Consider the following 21,828-nt stretch of genomic DNA (forward strand, 5'->3'; position numbering starts at 1 on the left):
TAGCTAGCACTACAGAAAATAGCCAAACCAACAGTTTTTTTTTTTTTTTTTTTTTTTTTTTTTTTTTTTTTTTACGTATTTGCCAACTAATTTGTAGATTTGAAATATGACTAATCTGTCGCGTTCACAAGTTCCTATAAAACTTTTGATAAACAGAAATTACAAGAACTTCTGAAATATAGACTCTTAGCTTGTAGCTTGTGAAGTATTAGACTAGTAGTTTTTGAGAAGTAGGGCCCTGGTGACAATAGTGTATCTAAGGATGCATGAACCTCCCCGCGAAAATATCGAAAGCTCCTTCCCCCTCTCTTCCAACGTAAATCTAAACAGCAAAATAAAACATATTTCTGATTTTAGATGTTCCATTTAGTCAGTCACTACTTTCTCATATTATACAAAATTACACATTATTATTATTATTATTATTATTATTATTATTATTATTATTATTATTATTATTATTATTATTATTATTACACTGGTAAACACAACTTTTGAGACCACGGTAATTTCAGGGAAATTAGATTAGATTTGCCATTCTAATTACGAATATGACAGCAGTTGTCCTAGATTGGCTCTAGTTTATCTGTATGAACAGTCACTATTGGAATATAAACACTAGACATAGAGACATGTGATGTAGACACGTAGCCGTGTGTCAAATAACATTTAATTTGTGTCATAGAACATTAAATCACATAGAAATATGCATAGATGATAGATGAAGGATGAGACGAAAAAGAATATGCACCTGATTAAACGTAACACAAGAATAAATGTAACGCATAGAAAACCTCATTTTGTTGAATTTCCGTCTGTGTTCATCAGTAGGACAATCACGCTGTACGGTACAGCAGTAATCAGTCATCATGTGAGTGCCCTACCGGCCTTAATATCTTTCTTCCAGCACCTTTAGATCTTGATGGAACCGCTCACCGTGTTCCTCACTGTAATCGCCAAGTTGTCAGCAAATATGTCCAAGTGGCTATGGAGGTAATGTAACTTGATACTCATATTAGCACCTATAGTTGTGAAAGCTGTAAGCATATTTCGAACCAGTTCCTTCTAGTTGTTTGACTTGTGGTTCCAGAAGAAGTTCTTCACTACAGAAACGAAACTGTACCACGCAGCGACTTCCGTATCATTCGTGACAGTTACAAATTTCACTTCATGTATAAGCTTACGGATGTCAGGGCTATCAAATATTCCTGCCTTTAGTTTTTCCATACTTTTACCTGGAAAGGATATACAAATATATCTGAAAATATTTTCATCCTTGTCCAAAGCCCGAACATATTGTTTCATAACTCCCAACTTGAAATGCAAAGGTAGAAGAATGATGCTGTCCCTGGCAACTAACGGCTCGTTAATGATGTTTCCTGCGCCTACTGACATATTTTCTCTTAATAGCCATGTGTCCTGCTGCCAATGCAGATGTTTAACTCGACTATCCCACATGCAGATAAAGCAAGAGTATTTGGTGTACCTACTTTGCTGTCCTAATAGTAAAGTTACCATTTTAAGGTCTACACAGATATACCACTGGTGTTCATCATAACGTAGCATTTGCAAGATCTATTTAATATTTGCATACTCTTCTTTAAGTTTTGTCGAGTACCCAACAGAAACAGATGTATAGAGGTTGCCATTGCGCAACAACACACATTTGAAACTACCTGAGGAAATGTCTATGAAGAGCCGCCAATCTTCTGGTCGATATTATAGTAATCCTACTTGAAGAAGAAGCTGTGGAATGTTGTTACAATACACTACGTTTTCATTGTTCATGAAACATGGGAGAAAGTCTGCTTCTCTTCTTCGATAAGTTGTTATTTTATTTCAGAGTTTAGAGAGTTCTTTTCCTTCAGCCTAGATGCTAAAAGTTCTGATTGCTGTTTTGACAGAGTTCCTGTATAAGATCATTCAGTTCATTTTGCGAGAACTGTTCATTTCATTCGCACCTTTCCATCGTCGAATTAATTTCCATTGTTGTCACTTACTGACTGACTTTCTTCAACATGGAACAATGCAAGTGGAGGGAGGGAGGTTAACACCGGCACTGGAATGTCCTCACTGTGAGGCACTAGTCTTCTCGCTGATTCTAAGTCAGGGTATTCCCATTCGTAATTTTTTGTAACGATTGAGGCCTTTCACGTTTATGGTACAAAAATAACAATCATCATCGTGATTCTTCTGTTCTCTCCATACCATAGGCACACCAAATTTCAACCCTGTTCTTCCACCTTTTGGCCAATACCGCAAGTACTCGACACAAGTCTTGCAAACCTTAGGAGGCGCCGACTTTTGTCTTAGACTCCAACCTATATACCGAAATATGCACAATATGCTTGCTTGACGAAGTCAGTGATGTTCCTCCTTTGTTTTGGTTGACATTATTCGCCACAGATGTAGCGAAAAAAAATCTGGTCATTTCTACAAACTCTTCGTGGTGGTAGTACAACATCTTTCACTGAAAGATTGATTGATTGATTTTGAGTTTTACGTCCCGTTCAGCAGCGAGGCTATATGAGACGTGGACCTACTGATTAACGTGGAATCCGAACCACATGAGCTTTCACTGAAAGAAATGAAGAAACAAACATAATTTTAGTAACAGAAATGAAAGCATTTACAAACTAAGGCAAATACGGCAAATAATGACCAATCAAATTCGGCAGAAAATTATGTCTACAATTTCACAACTTCTAGCCCATAGCAACATACATATCATATTTCGTCCATCTATATTGATGGCCATTATCTCAACACCTAAAGCCAATTTGGCAAAACTAACGTTATTTTTGAATACAGCGTGCACAATATACTTAGAATCCATTAAAATATTAGTTGCCGCAGACATTTTTCATTTTTTGTTGACCAGTGTTATTATTATTATTATTATTAGTAGTAGTAGTAGTAGTAATAGTAGTAGTAATAATAGTAGTAATAATAGTAGTAGTAGTAATAGTAGTAGTAGTAGTAATAGTAGTTATTAGTAGTAGTAATAGTATACTTCCAAACCATGATATGCACAAGTGTCGGAAGTCTTTTAGAACGACCGTCCTTCCATCTCTCTGTCTATCTGTCGACAAATATCAGAGCAATAACGGTATGGGATAACAAAAAACTGTTTATTTCAATCGATTCAGTGTCCCAAGAATCGGTTCCATCTTCTCTAGTAACTTCTTATTCAAACTGAAAATGGCTGCAATTAGCCACATCCGGTTTCAACGTTTTTCGCCGTGTAACAAAAACGGTAATAGATAGTAAAACAAGTTTTTTTTTTTTTTGTAATCGATTCGCCATTGTGCTGCGATAAAAGCGAAACTTTGTGTACCATAGCCACGTGGTCGACAAATAAAAGATCTTGGCAAAGTGAAAAGGTGTTGAGATAGTTTAGGTGTTCCTCATCATTTAAAACACTCTCCAAAACCGGAAAACCGGAAACCACATCTTATCTGGGAACCAGAATGCACAGATTTTCTTGAAGAAGTATCTCAAACAATCGACAGTATGCCGCTCTTTTCACTTTGCCAAGATCTTTTATTTGTCGGCCATGTGGCTATGGTACACAAAGTTTCGCTTTTATCGCAGCACAATGACAAGCTCTACAAGATCACTCTGATTGCTGCGAAGTTGGCAAAGTGACTTCTTGGAAGAAGCCATTCGATCGTATACTCTGCCATTTTTAGATCTACTGCATATTCGTCTAATAAAATCCCCTTGGTTTCTTGTTTCTTCGATAGGCTTCGACTTTCTCAGAGGACGTATGCCTCTAAGCTATTGGTAGGTTAGTATAATTCAAGGAGTGAAAGGCGGAGCAGGAGGTTTTGTTAGATGAATTTCAGTAAAGAATAAAGTAGAAAAAGAGAAATAGATCTGAATAATGTAAAATTGTTGTGGCTTGATATCCAACTTGAGTAATGTTAAATGATGACAAGATAGTATACAATAAAGGAGTCGAGCGAAGAGTCTAGTACTATAACTTAAAGATTGATCTAACAGCTGAATCTCTGACCAAGTGACCTCGGAGGAAGTCAACACAAACTTACCCAGAAATAGCTGTTGTCATTATTCTATAGACTAAATTTTGAGGTAAGTGTGAACAATAAACACCCGTTTCTCCAGAGTATTCCGAGCCAGGTGGGGAAAAGCATGGTTGACTGACGAATCGAATGTTGGAATAATTAAATGCTACACTAAAGCATATTTCATTTCTCACACAACGAATATACTTTTGATGTTCATACTTCGTTGCAATATCTTCATTCGTGTATGAATTGTTAACGAAATTCAAGATTTTTCTATGACTACCCTTAGTGGAACACCTGTACAATTCTAGTTACAGAGAATATTACTGCGGGTTCCCTATAATTAACGTTCATACTTGGAACGTAGAATTTGTAGTTCGAACCCAGATCCTAGGATACAAGTTTAGTATAGACGCGTAACTTGACCTAGTTACTAAAACATGATGAATTTAAACTGTTGAAAGTATAATCAATTTATTCTTCGATTATTACAACTACTTGAAATGCTTGTTCTTCGCACGGGAAAAATATACTTTCAACATTTGCAAAATATTTGAAAGCAAAGAAAGAAAAATGAGTGAAGCAAATAAATAAAGAACGCATTTGATGTTGCCCTTGTCAATATATTACATGAAACAATTAACGAATTAACGAGTAAAGAAACTAAGATCCTCTCTTTAGCGTTGTCCCTGTTAATTCCAGGGAGAGCTGAAATACTCCTTCTTGAATAAATTTGGACTTAAATGTCATCAAGATTGTCACCAATCACCTTAGAAATCCCGAGAACTATGGATTCGGCAATAATAACGTTATTTTCAAGAACACTGTTTTCAGGAATACGTTTAAACTTCATTGTTCTGTAGACATAATTATATGATCAATAAGATGTATAGATATGCACAGTTTTATTTCACAAACTTTTGTGTCTTTTTAGTACAAATAGCTACCCTGATGAAAATAGTATAATTCCTTAATTCTAACACAGAAAAGTTTTTAAAATTTTAAAATGTTCTTACTGCATTTTGGAATTCGTAATATTCTGATCAGTTCAAATAAATAAGCGTGACTTAGATATTGTCCGAGAGTAGAACTATCTGAACTCTTACTATAGAACACACTAAATACGAAAATCGTTTGTCCAAATAATAAATTAAGGAGGCACTCGCGAACCGATTCAAAATTCAATAAAGACTACTTGAAGACTGAATAAAGAATCACTAACGACTGCTTGAAGACTCTTTCAATACTGAATAACGACTGACCGTTCTACTATCCTTTTCTTGGTTTCGTTAACTACTGATAAGGAAAGAACATGAATATGTCATTCGGGCATCCGAATCAAATCTAATTCATTCGATAAACATAACAAAGGTATGTTCATGCACAAAATATTAGATGACATGGACAACGGAGTAAGTCCCTGGGGCCAATTAACCCAGTTAATATAAAGAAAATCGCAGACTCGCAGTGAAATAATTATTGCATCAACGCTGTTCATTCGAAAGTAATGGATTATATATAGTTCATTCTCTTCAGCATGAAACAAACTTTCCAGAGATGTTATGTATTGGGACCCATAAGTACTTGAACAGGAAAAATTGGAAGGATGTCAGGAAAATTCCCTCCAGTTGCCCCGGGTAAAAACACACAATCCAAATGTATCTCGAAAAATACTATAGGGAATAAGAAATGTGTGTACAAAGTTTTGTTTTTGATAGTTGGAATAAGTATGAGGGGAAAGGTTGTGTACCAATACGCTCTGTACATACCAAATCGAACCTATGACCTGACCTATAAAGATAACGTAATAGAAAAAATATAAACGCAGTGCTATTTATCTTTATATTAAGATTCATACCACATTCTCTGTGGAATGAAGCAAGCATTTTAAACAGCAACTGTGCTACAGTTGTATTGGGATAAACCCACGTTATCCATCAACACCCTCATCCATGTCCTTTTGTTCTCTATTCCGTTCTTACTGTGTCATACTATATATTTTCCCTTGTTTTAAGGATATACATTACCTCCTATCTGTATACCTTATAGCATTTTTCAAGGCATATTTAATTGTGTACTCCTACCAGTGTGCGATTTAAAAAGGGAGGATGAGGTTGAAATCCCCTCTGAAGAATTGGATATCCCATAAGTTTTGAACTTTCCCATGTAAAATTTCTCAAATGTGCACTTTATCCCCCCTTAAAATGTAATTTGATTCACACACTGACTCCTACCGGCTCCGGTGTCGCTTTAGATGACGCAAAACTTCACAATAGAGCTATTTTGGAAGACATTTTTGCGACTTATCCCCAATTTTCCTCTCCACATGTCACGGAACAATATGCCACGCTTGCTACATTGAAACGCTTGCTTCATTTTACAGAGAATGTGGTATAATCAGGGTGCGAATTACCGGGGGGGAAGGGGGATTTTCTCCCTCAATCACATTTTGTTCCCCCCCAAAGAAGTCAGCTGAAGTATCCCTACCGGGGATGCTCGCTTCCCCCCCCCCCCCAAACTATGCTCAGTATAACTCCAAATTTCACTGATTTTTGTCATTTCTTGTAACTTTAATCTTCTAGCTGTGTTTCGAAATGATCGATGGAAACTATTCAGTTTTGGTCATTTCTACTTACCACCTAATTACCCACTATTTTCAACGTTGTTTAGTTGAACTATATTATTATGACTACGGTTGTTACTTGCAACTATACCTTCGTGCCTTTCAGTTCGTCATCGTTCGCGAGTTTGAATGTACTAATTGTGTACAACAATGGTTTTATATAAATGTTCTTAGCGGTTGGCCAAGAAGTAAACAAATCTTCTCCCACCATACTTGGAGAAGTTCGGACATGTCATATTCATCCTCTACATTTGTATCGATTATCATCTTATTTTAATTTTTGTTATAACATGTTATTTCATTTTCCAGTGTACTCTTTGTTAGCACATGGTCTTCATTCCCTAGTAGTTTGTGTGTATGCAACTCAAAAGTTGCATTTAATTTGTGATAATTAGCATAGTAATCACTGCCTTTTACAGTTTACGGAAATGAACTTTTGACACTGTACTCAAAATATGAGATATAGATATTCTCTCGTAAGTATATGTTAACGTACACGCTGGGGATACGCTCTTTATGAACAGACATGTTAGTGAAGGTGATTTTTAGATGAATAACCGCATAATTGAAGATTTGTTTCAGCATTTGTTAATACGACTGGTTCTCCGTGTCTGTATAAGCATTTCAACTGGAGTGTTTTTTTTAAAGTTAACCCTTCATTTTTCCATCTTTCTTTCCGCTGTACAGTTTGCTGTCCACGCTAATAATGTCAGAAAAACTTCAATGTAATGTTTTACTTTATTTGAATAACGTAGCCCATAGTGAATCAACTCATCTGCAACCTAGCAGTAAAGTAAGTGTTGACTTCCTGAGCCCTATCACGGAATCGATATTTCGAGAAAAAAAAAAAAAGTCGTGAAGAGCGTAGCTTTAGCGGGGAGTAGAAGCAAAAGCTCGAAATTTGAATTGAAAGATTTTAAATATTTGGCCTTTGATTTGACCTTGATGTCAGAAATCGGAACCAGCAACAATCCATTTCTTGTTTGATAGGTCAATATCTAGATTTTCTTTTTTAAAATGTATGTCAGGTTTAACTGATAATTTTAGTGGTTTTCATTAGACTGAAGTTTTTTTTTTTCAACCTGTATGTAATAACGCAAAGTGGAAGATTTCAATATGAGTGGAACAATTAACAAATGCTTGTGATCATGGCTATTGCTCGGGCCGAATTAACAACTAAATACACCTTAGAGAGGTACGGGGACAATAGTGAGTACAACATTTAAACATTCAGAAAGGAAGGTTTGGTGGTGTGGGTGTATGTATGACAATATCTACGTGCATAGTTATTGTCGGTGCCTTGTTGACCTAATTTTATCCCCCCAATATAGATTATCTAATTCGCACACTGGGTATAATTCTAAATATCAGGATAAATAGTACTGCGTTTATATTTTTATATTATGTTCTCTTTATACGTCAAGTCATAGGTTCAGTTTTGTATGTACAAAGCGTATTGGTATGCAATCTTTCCCCTCATACTTATTCCGTCTATCAAAACAAAACTTGGTACACACATTTCTTATCCCCTATAGTATTTTTCGAGATACATTTGGATTGTGTGTTTTTACCCGGGGCAACTGGAGGGAATTTTCCTGACATCCTTCCAATTTTCCCTGTTCAAGTACGTTATTAGTTTCAATACAAAGCATCTCTGGAAAGTTTGTTTCATGCTGAAGAGAATGAACTATAAACCATGACTCCAGTGTTTATGTAATAGTTATTTCACTGCGAGTCTACGATTTTCTTCATACTAACAGGGTTAAATGGCCCCAGGGACTTACTCCGTTGTCCATGGCACCTAATTTTTTTGTGCATGAACATACTTTTGTTATGTTTATCGAATGGACTAGGTTCGATTCGAATGTCCGGATGACACGTTCATGTCCGTTCCTTGTGAGTACCTTGGAAAAGGGAAGCTCGCTTCCTGTATCATCGTTTTTCAAAGGAATCAAAGCCCTCTCTTTGTAACTGCAAAATAATGGTTTTCTTCTGTGAGCTGTACTTTTTACCCACAACTACCATGACTTTTCTTTATAATATCTCACTAACAATGAAATGTCACTTAATTCCAACGGCTTAACAACAAATTATAATATTTTGGGTTTAATTTGATACCTTATACACCTTTTTCACTTTCTGTTTTGGTCGTTAAAATAGGTATAATAGGTAGTTTTCTTCTTCGCTATGTGAGTGCGAGGCGTCCATGCATGGCGCCCCTCTAGTGGTGAAAATGTGAATGAGTTATGTAAACAATGTAAACGCGGTTCGTTTTTGAACTTCCAATTATATCGCATATTTTTACAAATTGTTGATACACAAAACTAAGTTACATATACAAAATACTTGTATACAATTAGATATACTCATTTTCTTATACATTTCAATTTAATATAGAGTTGTCTTTCTCCAATATTTAAAACAGCAAATTTCCTTGGCGGCTGCCCTCATAGATAGGTTGGCAAGCTCCACCCACCACTAGAATTATCTTTGTGATTCTTTAATAATAAAACAGTTAAAAGGAAGGATAAGTAAAGCGACAAAATATAATTTTCATGGCACTTTTCGAGGAGAATGAGTATTACAATCAAGTATAACTATTAGTAATAGTTTCAAGTACTACATCTGGTACCTTTGTCTGAAAGTTAGTAGAGATTTCCTAGTCCACTCCTTAACTGACGCTAACCCTTTAAAATGTGCAAAAATCCTACTAGAGAAAGGAATTTAGCACTATTATTTCGCTGTACCCCTAACAGAGGTGCGTATTTTTAACAATAGTTCATTTCCAGGCTTACTGTCACCTTTATTACAGGTTTCTATACCTTAATAATAACCTCTGTTTCATTTTTAGTCTTTATATATCTCAGATATCTTCACAAAATTGCCATTCTTAGCTCTTAATAGCAAGTCTAAGCTGGTAATTTCTTACTCTGACTAGGTCATTGAATTATGTCATTTTCCTCTTCCTAGTCAGAGATCTCTGTTTCCAGAGAAGATTTTTTAAAATTTCTGAAGATATTTTCTTGATAGGATAGACGATGATTTTTAAATATTATTAATAAAGTATTAATCAATTGTTCTTATAGGGCACGTAGTTGAGTTATAAGATCCTTTACATTTAAATTAAAAATTCTAATCCACAGCCACACACACACAAATAACAAAAGTTCTGTGCACTGGACCTCAGGGTACAGATTCGATGTATTTTGTTACACAGAATCTTAATTTCGAAACCCCAGGACGATCGACCGTGTCGATTTTTTCGTTATGGGCACAAACCTTGAGTGATTTTGGATTGCACCGGACCGCAGTATATAGATTCGATGTATTTTGTTACACAGAATCCAACTTTCGAAACTCCAGGACGATTGACCATGTCATTTTTTATGGGCTAAAAATTTGAGCGATTTTGGATAGGGAGGTCACACGTTTCTCGCCCATAAAACGAAATTGACGCAGTCAACCGTCCTAATGTTTCGAAATTTGGATTCTGTGTAACAAAATACTTCAAATCGACACCCTGGGTCCGCTACACAGAACTTTTGGTTTGTGTGTGTGTGTGTGTATGTGTGTGTGTGTGTGTGTGTGTGTGTGTGGCTGCGTTATATATACTACTCAAATGTGATAGTTACATGAGAATTTACATACTGATTTGCAAAACATATAGGTATGTAAATTGGCAGGTTAGAGCATCGAACCAGGGACCCCAAGCACCACAGGTAAGCGCTGTCACTGTGCCACTGTGCCCCCTTAAATTTGAAGAGTATTATTAACCTTATTAAGGTCTCTTCCAACAAGGAATAATAAACAATGGAACAAATCTCGATTAGGACAATTTTCTAGTTTACGACAAGTGGAATTTTTGCAACAATTACCAATAAAGAGTTCGGAACATCACACTAAAGTTTCTCGCTCTCACTTTTTAAATCAATCATATCATGTTAAAATTATTACGGAAACATTTGTTTATGAAATGTAGACTAAATTATAATAAACTTTTTCTGGAAACTTTTTATAGAAGAAAAATCACCCTAGGATCAAACTACCACTTGTGATCTTTTCTTAAAGTGAAAAATGATATATATCATATTGTAAGTTTGTTAATGGAACATTTATTTTTGAAATATAAACAAAATTACTTCAATCATTTCAGAGAAAATCGTCCGAAAAAAACTTACCCCAGACTACCCCTTATGAAATTTTTAAATTGAAAATGATTTATACCACGTTGTACGCTTTATTATGGGTCATTTATTTATAAAATGTGAAGAAAATTTCTTGAGTCAGCTTTGAGAAAACAATCATTATTACAAAAGTATTAAGTTAGGATTTGAAAATGTTTCTTCCTCGTTTCTCCATCTTTAGCTTCCTTTTCTATTTCTCAATATTTTCTTCTATTTTTTCACATCATCGATAAGTGTTCTTCTTTCCACTTCTTGTTTTACTTTCATCTTTCTCTGTATGACGGCATAAAGAAGACATTTTTTTCGCAATGTGTGTCCAATCCAGCTGCCCTTCCTACGAAGAATGCGAGTATCCTCTTCTCTCCTACTCGTTTTAAAAATCTTCGTTTGTTACTCTCTCCGTACATTTTAATCTCTCCATCTTCCTCCGACATCACATTTCGAAGCTCTTTAAATATTTCTTCTCTAACTACAGTAATACCAAGTCTCCGAGACATACAATCCCATTTCAAATGCTAAACCCGCTAGTTAGGAGCTGTCTTTCCTTGTTGAATGCCTCTTTTGCTATGAAAATTCTTGGCCTGACCTCTTGTCGCAGTAAGCATCTCTCGTCAAAATACGTCCCAGGTATTTGAAATAATAGCCTCCTAATAATAACCTCTTCAATCTCTTAAGATCAGAGACATAATATTTGGTGTATGAACTTCTCATTTACAATAATAAGTCACGCGTTGATAACAGATGTACTATTTTCCCGGCTATGGAGTATAGCTTTGATTCAGTTGAAGGTTAGGAAAAAGTAATTCAAATAACTTATCATCTTGTTTGGTTTTGTTGTTTTTATTCCGATTCAGATAGACCCAAGGCCCAAGGATTTCTTTACCTTCAGACTTTGTCTTTAGGGGAATAGCCAGGAGCGGAAAACCATTACGGCGAAAGCCACGACGGAAAAACTCTACGACGAGCTAAAAGCCAATTTAATTGTATCTTCCAAGCAAAAGTTACTTAAAATATTCTTGTAGACTATTCAAAACATAGTGAAATGCAGAGTCGGCGCAACTATCTGCTTCAAACTGAAGGAAGTATATTATTTGCATGATTCTACTGTAGACGACTGTACATGACAGACCACTGGAGAGATATCTCAAAGGTTGATGTTCCTCTTACCAGTTTGATAATCCTAATAAATTTCCTAAATCCTATACCGCTGGTTATACAGAAGGCATCAACTGGTTTCCGTCTATCTTTGATTGATATAGTCATTTACTTCTATATCAACTCTATTGCATACTTCAAATTTATTGCTTCATAAAAGTAAAGTACCGTACCTTAACACTTTAAGCGCCATGTGCACATATTTTATGCACACTTGGTCTGTTCCTGGGGGCCATTGCATATATCTTATGCACACTTTGGTTTTCTCCTGGAGGCCAAGGCAAATTTATTTATTTATTTATTTATTTATTGTTTCGGGGCAGTTTTTTTTTTAATTGTTTGTTAAAAATTATTAATTTTGTTGTTGTTCTATACATTTGATTATATTCTATTTTATTTATTTATTTTTATTTATTTATTTATTTATTTATTTATTTATTTATTTATTTTTATTTTTATTTTTTTTGCAAAAATACGAGTGTAAATAAATTATATACACATGGTCCCTGGGATAAAATTGCGAAGTAAATTTTCATGTTATTGAAATTTACGATGTTTATTTCAAAAGTTCGGCTAAATTAGCTCATATACTCCTCGAAATTACAAATTGTTTGGAAATAACAATTCAAACAAGTACATTTTTTCTAATTTTTTTTTTCTAAATGTTCATTCTTAGTTTTTATAAACCAACAGATAGCAATGGTTTTCTCATAAGAAAATATAAAAGTCACAGTTTATCTCAAGAGTTAGTAAGGAATATCACCATTTTTTTTTTTCAATTTTTCAAACTTACAATGTGTTTTTTTTAAAAAAAAAAAACAATCTTGACAAATCGCTTTGTCCTCTGAACATCCAGGGCACTGTTAAAACTTGCTTAGAGTGTTTCGTTGCATGTGCTTTTCCAAAGCGCTGAGACAGCTTGGTATAGCATTCTGTCAACGACGCCTTTTCTTATCTGTTGTTGGGAGAATGTGTTTTCTTGGAGAAGGTTATCCATCGGAATGAACTGTGTCTTCTTTCAAAGCAAGGGAAAGCAAGGGAAAGCTTTTCACGAAAGTCAGTAATTTGGTAAGTTTCGCTCGTCACCTTTTTGAAATTTGCGTGCGCATTTACTACAGCCGTGTTAGTAAGTAGTTCTATTGCCACTTTTCTGTACCATTTCACTCCCTTGCGTGTTGTTGTTGCATAAGAAGTCATTTGGTCGGATACATCAGCATACGATTTTGCTACATAGAATTCCAAAATCGTGGAAGGTTTTTTTGTTGTGTTTTTGTTGTGCTTGTATGTAACTTCTGTCATGTTTGGTACATGTTTGGTGGGAAAAAACAAAACATCACGCTTATCCTTCCACTTCCCAACGATCACATTGGTATTGCTTTGCAGGACGACTATTTCACCTTTTTGGGGGTTTCGCTGAAACTACAGGTTTTGGATTACCTGTCCGTTTTTTCCTCAAAGTTCCTATTAAATGTGTTTGATTGCTTTGAGTTCGTGAGCCAAAGCAACACTCGTATAAAAATTATATGAGAACAACGTTCTACTGGCATTCAATAATGGACTCATCATTTCCACCACTATTTTCGTTGACACAGCTTGGTTTGTTGATTTGGCCGCCTTTCCTCCATAGAGTTTTACGTACCAAGTGTATCCACCCTTGACACAAAGCTTGAATAATTTCAGTCCGTATTTGTGTCTCTTACCTGGTATGTACTACTTGAAACTAAATCTTCCTCGAAACGGTACCATTGTCTCATCAATACAGACATTTTGTTCAAGTATGTACACAGTCTTGAATTTTTCATTCAGCATGTCAATAAAGGGATTGATCTTATGCATTCGGTTAGTTCTGTTTTCCGCTGATTCGTTATCAGAGACATGAAACATGTCGTTTCGTTTTCAATGTGAGAAATAATACATTGATTTGCGCATATGTTCGTTTCAGTTACAATTAAGTCCAATACTGAGTCATCAACAAATAACTCATAGCACTTTAGCATGTCTTTCGTACCTTGCAAAACATCAATAACCTCGCCCGTCACACTACCATCGAAATCACATTCGAACTCGTTCAAGTTTCCAGACACTGGATACCACACAATTGTGGAACTAGTCCCAGATTCGGCCTCTTTTGGGTCTGTTTTGAAATCACTCAACTGATGGCCACTAAATATCGATTCACCATTCTCTGACCTACGTCTTCTTTTCCTGCATGGCTTAAGGGTTTCTTCGTATTCATCACCGCTAGAAGAATCACTGACAGTCTTGGGTGATGAGAAAGGAGGATCATCAGAATTAGTAATGTTACTTAAAAATCTTCGCTGAAGTCACTCATATCACTTTCCATTCCTTGCAAAATATCTCTTATTGCGTCCTCATTTGCCATATTGAGATGAAAAAGAATTATTACACGGAGCAGGTGTTTCTCACAACAGCGTAATGTTAACTGAAACACACTACGATTTTGCTTCTTTGATTGCTTGCAGTGGTACCAGCTTTTGAGTAATTACCGGCCTATCGCTATATGCTGTTCCCAGGGGCCACTGAATCATGTAGAAAATTTATGAACATGGCCCACAGGTAAAACCTTTTTGTGCATACAATTTATGCACACGACCAAATAAGGTAAAACAGGAAATATGTAGTTGGTTCCAAGAGGAAAATTCTGATTTTGGCCATTGGCGCTTAAAGCATTAATTTTTGATTTTACCAAAATTAACTGTTAACACTAAACAAATAGTGTGATTATGATGTGCCAACTGATAAAATGCTAGAAACTATAAAAAATGTTCTAACATAAGTAAATTATGATATTAAAATTTAATACTTAATAACTTGCAGAAACAGAATATAGCTAATTTCACTTTCTATTTTGCTTTTGTAGGACAACATTACCTGTTTGGTTCAATAAGGAAAGGATACTCATTAAATGAAGTGTATGATCGCAAGTTCATCCAGATGTTGTTGTCGTTGAAGTCATTGCAGAACGAACAGTGTGTATGTATCATGAGTATATGAATTCGCAAATAGGACAGCCTACTTACATGCAACAAAACAAGTTAAAACAATGATCAGGATCGACAATTTTGTTCCTAAATACAATAAATATTAGCCTTTCACTTGTTCTAGGAAGTGGCCTCAGTGGCTTTTAAATAATTTTAAGAAAATGCAAAGTAGAAAAGTTGATTCTCATTTATTTCTATGCTTCTAGCATGCCATTAGAGCTTCATGTCACCATATGAACTTTAACACGCAAGTGACTTTGCCTAAACCATATAAGGCAATCATCAGAATTCTAGGATAATATTGAACTAAGCGGAGGTAATTTCGTTGTCTGACTTTAGTTAGCTCAAAGACTTGACTTTAAATTGTTAGTGATGTTTAATCCTTAATAAGGAATTCAATTATTGTATCTACTGTATCATCTTCGATGGTTTTTTTAAGCACAAAACTAATTAATAAAATTTCATGCTATGAAACTATGTAAACACTACTTTATTCCACTCACTTTCACTATAGTCAATCTAATAAAGATGGCATGGACCACTTACATTGTACTTTTATATGCTTGAGTTACTGATACTTCTTATCATGTTAGGAATGTTCTCTATGTGTAAGCTATATTAAATCCGTGCTATAGAAGACATTTAGAATTTTGTGTAGCAATAAGCTCATATGTGAAATTTCTACCCTGTTCTTGCAGCAGTTGAAAAGGAGTACGCAATAATATTAAAATGTTTCAGTTTCCCTCTGCTTCCTTACCCTCAGCATCTACCATGTTGAATACATCCAAGATAAAGACATATTAGCTTTCTGTGTAGCAAGAAAGGACTATATACCAAATATTGAGCATGTACGTTCAGTGATTCAAAAGACACACGTGGTAAAAATAAAATTTAACTCTTCTGTATCCCATTCTTCTGTCAACTGTATTGAATTCGTGCAAGTGAACTACATATTCATCTCCGGGATAAGAAGAAGACTCACATACCAAATTTCACGTCTTTAAGTACAGATAAAGTTTGAATGAAACATGCAATATTAGTGAAATTATCCCACTCTGCTCCTTTCTGTCCGCTTTGGGATGAAATTTCTAAAAATTCAAGGTTATTAAAATGTGAGAAATATAAGTTCAACATTGTATTGATGACCTGTCGTTATACCAAAATAATATTCTGAACTATAATCTGATTTCTCATAATGATACAGTTTACGAAAAGGGGCCGCGGCGGCTCAGTGGTAGAGTGTTCACCTCTGATACATGGTGTCCCTGGATCAATCCCAGCTCGCGCCAAGTTAACTTTGTGGTAGACAAACACCGTGTGCGTGGGTTTCCTCGGGGTTCTCCCATTTCCTCCCACTTTCTTCATCCCACCATTACATTCATTTTTCATCATCACCGTCTTCTTTAGCCCAACCGGCATAATTGTGGGACGTAAAACTTAAAGATTTTATCTCATTTACAGTTTACGAAAATAAATATTTGTTTTTATGTAATTCTTCATTTTTTCTCTTTCCTATAGGTGGTACATGAGAACCTGCCCCAAGTAATGACGTTTTTAGATCACCAAAATTTATTCCGATTGACAAAATAATTTTTGTTTAATGAAATAGCTTTCAAAATATTGATAAAAAAAATTAATAATGCTGTTAGTGTCAATTCGTTACAGAGCTAACCTGAAATCACCTTAGGATTAACAATGCTCATAATTTCATAAGAGGTTCATGTGCAGTAATTGATTTGACTTGGTTGCATGTTTGCTTTCATTATCAAGTGCAATATAATGCCGGCAGGATATATAATAGTCTGGCGACGTTTTCTGAAAAAGGGCCTAGAAATTGAGTTAGGGGGTACAACATGTTACCAAGTTACAACTGATATATTTTGATTTATAGGTCCCTAGGGAACATGAAATGGCTTGTTGGCCTTCTCGAATTTCTAAAATTACGTTAGGAGCCGCCATTTTGTAAAATGATAGTAGTTGCCAGAAACACACAACTTTATCTGTAAATATATCCATTTTTAGTATATGTTCGTATGATATGAGGTTGTATAAGTTAGGACAAATTATTTGAAATGTGATACTAGGACGCATAAAATACATTTTCAATATGGCGGCTAAGAATTTAAAAATGGCTGTCGTATTTTTACTCATTAATCTAGCCAAGTTGATATCAAACAATATGTTTAAAGGGATGCAAAATTCAATGAATACCTTTAAATTAAAGCAAAAAGCATGTGAAACAAGATCATGGATATTTGTTCACCAATTTAAAATTATGCACTCAGTTGAAACCCTCACATGTTACTCTACTGACTCAATTTCAAATCGCTTGTCACCTGAAATCGCTTGTATAGCACTGTATGACAATTGTATGCATAACAGCAGTGAAATATTAATGATATGACTCAAATGACAGCAGATACCGAATTTACAATTACTAGTTAGTCCATAAATTGTCCTTTACGATTATATAATTATTTTTTAAATACATTATTAAAGCTCTTTCAATATTCTTAATTGAAGACGAAACCAGCTATTGTTTTATATTCTAATAAATGAGCTCATACATCTCTGAACTGGAGGAGGTGCGTCATTTGCCAAAGTGAAATATATGATGGGCTTAGCAAGCCTGGGGAACAGAGTGTCTTGAAACTGATAAAAGCTGTAAAGAATCGTATCAAGTACCACGACCAGAAAAATGTAGACATTTTGGATAGACTTGAAGAAATTGACTTAGATGCAGAGTGGAATAATACTGATATATATATATATATATATATATATATATATATATATATATATATATATATATATATATATATATATATATATATATATATATATATTTACCACCGTCGCTGCTATTCTGACATAACCAACAAAACTAATATTAAGAGATTACAAAGTAAGTTATCAAACTTGGGGGATTTCACATAGCTCTGAACTTCATGCGTGTTATTGGAGAGCGCATGCCAGGTTCAGGTCTTACTGAAGTGGCATGTTTGGATCAAAGGCAGCTACAAATAGCTTAGCTGAAAAATCATACAATCGTTCTATCTGTGCTCACAAATTAACATATGAAGCATTGCAAAAAACTTTATGGGCACATGTTAGGGAATGGGCAACCAATGAAGGAATACAAATACCATTAGATGAAATAGAATAAGCAGTTGATAATATTTGCTCTCATATGAAGAACAATATGAGTTCATATGAAAATGAATCATAGGAGTCCATAGATATAAAAGGTTGTAAGAAGAAGATAGGTTATTTTGTGTAGCAGCTTACGAACTTGTTAGAAGACATGAATGTGCAATTAATGCTAAAAGAGTTTGACGCTCAAAATTGCACAACTTCAAACTTCTGGCGATAGTATATAAATATCGTGGATATATTTTACTCCACTTTATTAGAGCAGAAAGAGAAGAAAACTGTGAATTTCAAATCTCATCATTTATGAAACTGCTTCATTGGTTTGCTGCCTACAACCATCATAATTATGTCCATTAGGGAATTATCTACTTAGCTGAAGTTTCACCTATTTAGTTTACACCTCAGAAGTTTCATGAGTCTTTGAAACACATCAAGACGTTGACAATGGAGAATATTAGTGATAGAGTTCAACAGGCTAAAGAAGGAAAAGTCAAATTAGTCAAAAAATGTACACATTTTTCGTAGATTGCTGGTTGCTACAGAATCAGGTCGAGAAATAAATCTGCAATCTATTCTCGAACACGAGCTCACTTCTGTTCCAGTGCCCATTGCTGATTCGAAGGGTGAGCTTCGTACGACATGTAGCAAGTCCTAACTCATTCACATTTTGGCAGCTAGGGCAGTGACGTCATCTCCATCATCTAGTGATGAGTTAACAAGCACTATCATAGATGGACAACAACTTGTGCAGACCTTGGGAAGAATTTCAGGGTGCTCTTCATTTAGGGAGTATGCAGACAGATACTCAGAGAAAGCTTTTTTCTGAAATTAAGCACCAATTCTTCTAGAGTAGATGTATTTGATCAATATTATGATACCTTCATCAAGTCGACCACTCGAAAGAAAAAAGAAGGAACAATAGATTCTTCAGTTAGGCGAATTTTTTCCCTTAATGATGACGTACCAATGGTAAAGAATTGGAACTAGTTCATAAGTATGATAGAAAACAAAGTTAATTTGGCAGAGGTATTATCTGAACATTTGGTTACAAAAGACAAACAAATGGAAGGGTACAAAATAATAGTATCGGGTCGGGTGGGTTTACTGAAGCAAAAGAGGTTCAATGTTCAACACAGAGAGATGTATCGATGCAAAAGTCGAACCACGAAGAAGGTGACACCAGATTAATTGTTCATGGAGTTGTTGCGTGCCAAAGAGGTCTCAAACGTCTACTTGTTGCCAACGACACAGATATTCTTGTGCTCTATCTGCAGTATGCAGATCAACTACCTAAAGAAATATCGTTTAAAGCCGGAACAACAAGTCAACAAGTTTTTTGCTATCCATAAAATTGTATTGCCTAATTAATTGAGACATAATATCGCAGCCTTTCATAGTATTACAGACTGTGATACTGTTAGTCATTTCTATGGTATTGGGAAAAAGAGTGCATTGCATGTTTTCATGAACTGGTCGTTTCTCCTTGACGGTTTGTGAAAAGGTGAACTGACCGAAGACACTGAGAAAAGCGAAGGAGTTTGTCTGTCACCTATATCTTCCATCACCACTGCTCGTGAACATAAATGAAGTCAGAAGCCATGTTTTTAGGAAAAGAAGTAAAGATCTTGAGGCTCTTCCACCAACTACTGATGATCTACACTATCACATCCAGCGACTTCACTACCAAGCATTTGTCTGGCTAACATCTAATGCTGCCCAGCAACAACTACCATTGGTGACCACCAGTGGAGGGAAACTGCAAGACAGTGAATTGAAACGAAAGTTCTCCTGCCGTCAAATTTCCTTTTAACACTTGACATGCAAGTGTAACAAATGTGCTACAGTGAAATGCAAATGATTTGCTACAAAAAAAAAAAAAAAAAAAAACTTGTATTAATGTAGCATGTAGTTGTACCACGGACTGTAAAAATCTGTACTCAAGTAACATACTTGACTATGATGATGTTGATGCAGATTCTGATATATAATTTTTCATAGTCCTTAACCAAATGAAACTATTCTTGTTTTGAGTTTCATTTTTTCATGTTCTTGTCTCATTAACCCCGGTTTTATTTCATATCATATATAATTAATTGTTATTTATTTTACGTTTATTCACTTCCGTTTCCAAGAAAGAATCAATGACCAACACTTTGGTTTTGACACCCTTAATATCTTGTTTCACATGCTTTTTGCTTCATTTTAAACATCTTCGTTGAATTTTGCATCCCTTTAAACATATTGTTTGATATTAAACTTGGCTAGGTTAATAAGCAAGGACGCCGATCCTGGGGGACCGCCCCTCCAAAGCTCATGTGAGCCACCTGTATTTTTATAAATATGTATTTTTATATGTACTTTTTATTGTTATATGTATTGCTATACGTATTTTTTATGAATGCCCCCCCCACACACACAAAGTTACAGAGAAGTCGGCGCCCTTGTTAATAAATAAAAATACGACGGACGTTTTAAAAATTCTTGGTCGTCATATTGAAAATGTATTTTTATGTATCCTAGTATCACATTTCAAATAATTTCTCCTAACTTATACATCATATCATACAAACATATATTAAACATGCATATATTGAGCTTCTCTTCATATCTATTGAGCTTCTTTAATATCTATTTACAGATAAAGTAGTGTATTTCTGATAACTGCCATCGCTTTACAAAATGGCGGCTCCTGACGTAATTTTAGAAATTCAAGAATGCCAACAAGCCGTTTCATGTTCTCTAGAGACCCATAAATCAAAATATATCAGTCGTAACTCGGTAATATGTTGTACCCCCTAAGCCTCTCATTACTCGATTTCGCCGCTAGACTATAAACTTATTGAATTTTAGAAATACATATTAAAAACAGGTGGACTTAAGGCACATCAACTAACATTAGATGGCTACAATTTCCTTTATATTTCTAGTGTCGTTACAAAAATAGCTAGTGTTCACAAAACTTTAGTTAAAATTCAGAAGAAGGAAGTCGGATTGAAACCTTACCTAAAGATAGATATATTTATAATTTTCTTTCGTTTCAGCTGGTGTGAAATTTCTCGGTTCGAAATGACAGGATTATATTAAGATCTAAATTTTAAAAAATAACAGTTTCTTTGCAATGTACATTCGCCATTTAAATTATACACTCTCTGGGGAGTTTCCTCCCTTCACTTCAAAATGAATAAAACAAGTTGAGTAAATGTTTATTCAAAAGTAACAAGTAATACAATATTAATTAAATGACTCATTCATTTCGAAGTTTTTGAGAGAACAACGTGTAAAGAAAGCATTAAGTTTGCTAATATCTGCATAAATCAAACGAACGTAAAAGGGCTTTTCAAAGCTTTCGATCTAGACTTTTAGCGGAGTATTTTCTACAAATTCTTTTTTTAACCAATACTTATCATATCATCGCTTTATAACAGCTAGACTATCTGAGACATGAACTTACAGGTACATGGATCCGGAGTACACTTGTCTCTATGAGGAACGAATCTGGGACCACATGCCGGTATCGTCATTTCAGATTTGGCTTGGGGGGGGGGGGGGAAAGACCCCTTGATATAAGTAAAATTTCGCGTTTTTCACTGACTTACTACTATTCTATTGATAAAATCTATATAAATCTCAATCTCAGAGGGGCAAATGCCCTTCCCTGCCTCCCCCTAAATGACGCCCCT

The 21,828-nt window shown here is 35.1% G+C and overlaps 1 long non-coding RNA gene across 2 annotated transcripts in view; it reads left to right on the forward strand.

The window, feature by feature from the left end:
- The window catches only part of LOC145664597 (uncharacterized), a 506,108-nt gene that overhangs the window by 316,368 nt on the left and 167,912 nt on the right, over window positions 1–21,828 (forward strand). The window contains exon 3 of one of the 2 annotated variants that reach the window (XR_014127473.1): window positions 14,875–14,987. The exons of the other annotated variant lie outside the window; for it this stretch is intronic. This is a non-coding gene — a long non-coding RNA (uncharacterized LOC145664597). The remainder of the gene's footprint in view (window positions 1–14,874; window positions 14,988–21,828) is intronic. 2 annotated transcript variants of the gene reach the window in all.

Source organism: Thermobia domestica, chromosome 11 (assembly GCF_964235325.1).
Source record: "Thermobia domestica chromosome 11, izTheDome1.hap1.1, whole genome shotgun sequence".
NCBI lineage: Eukaryota > Metazoa > Arthropoda > Insecta > Zygentoma > Lepismatidae > Thermobia > Thermobia domestica.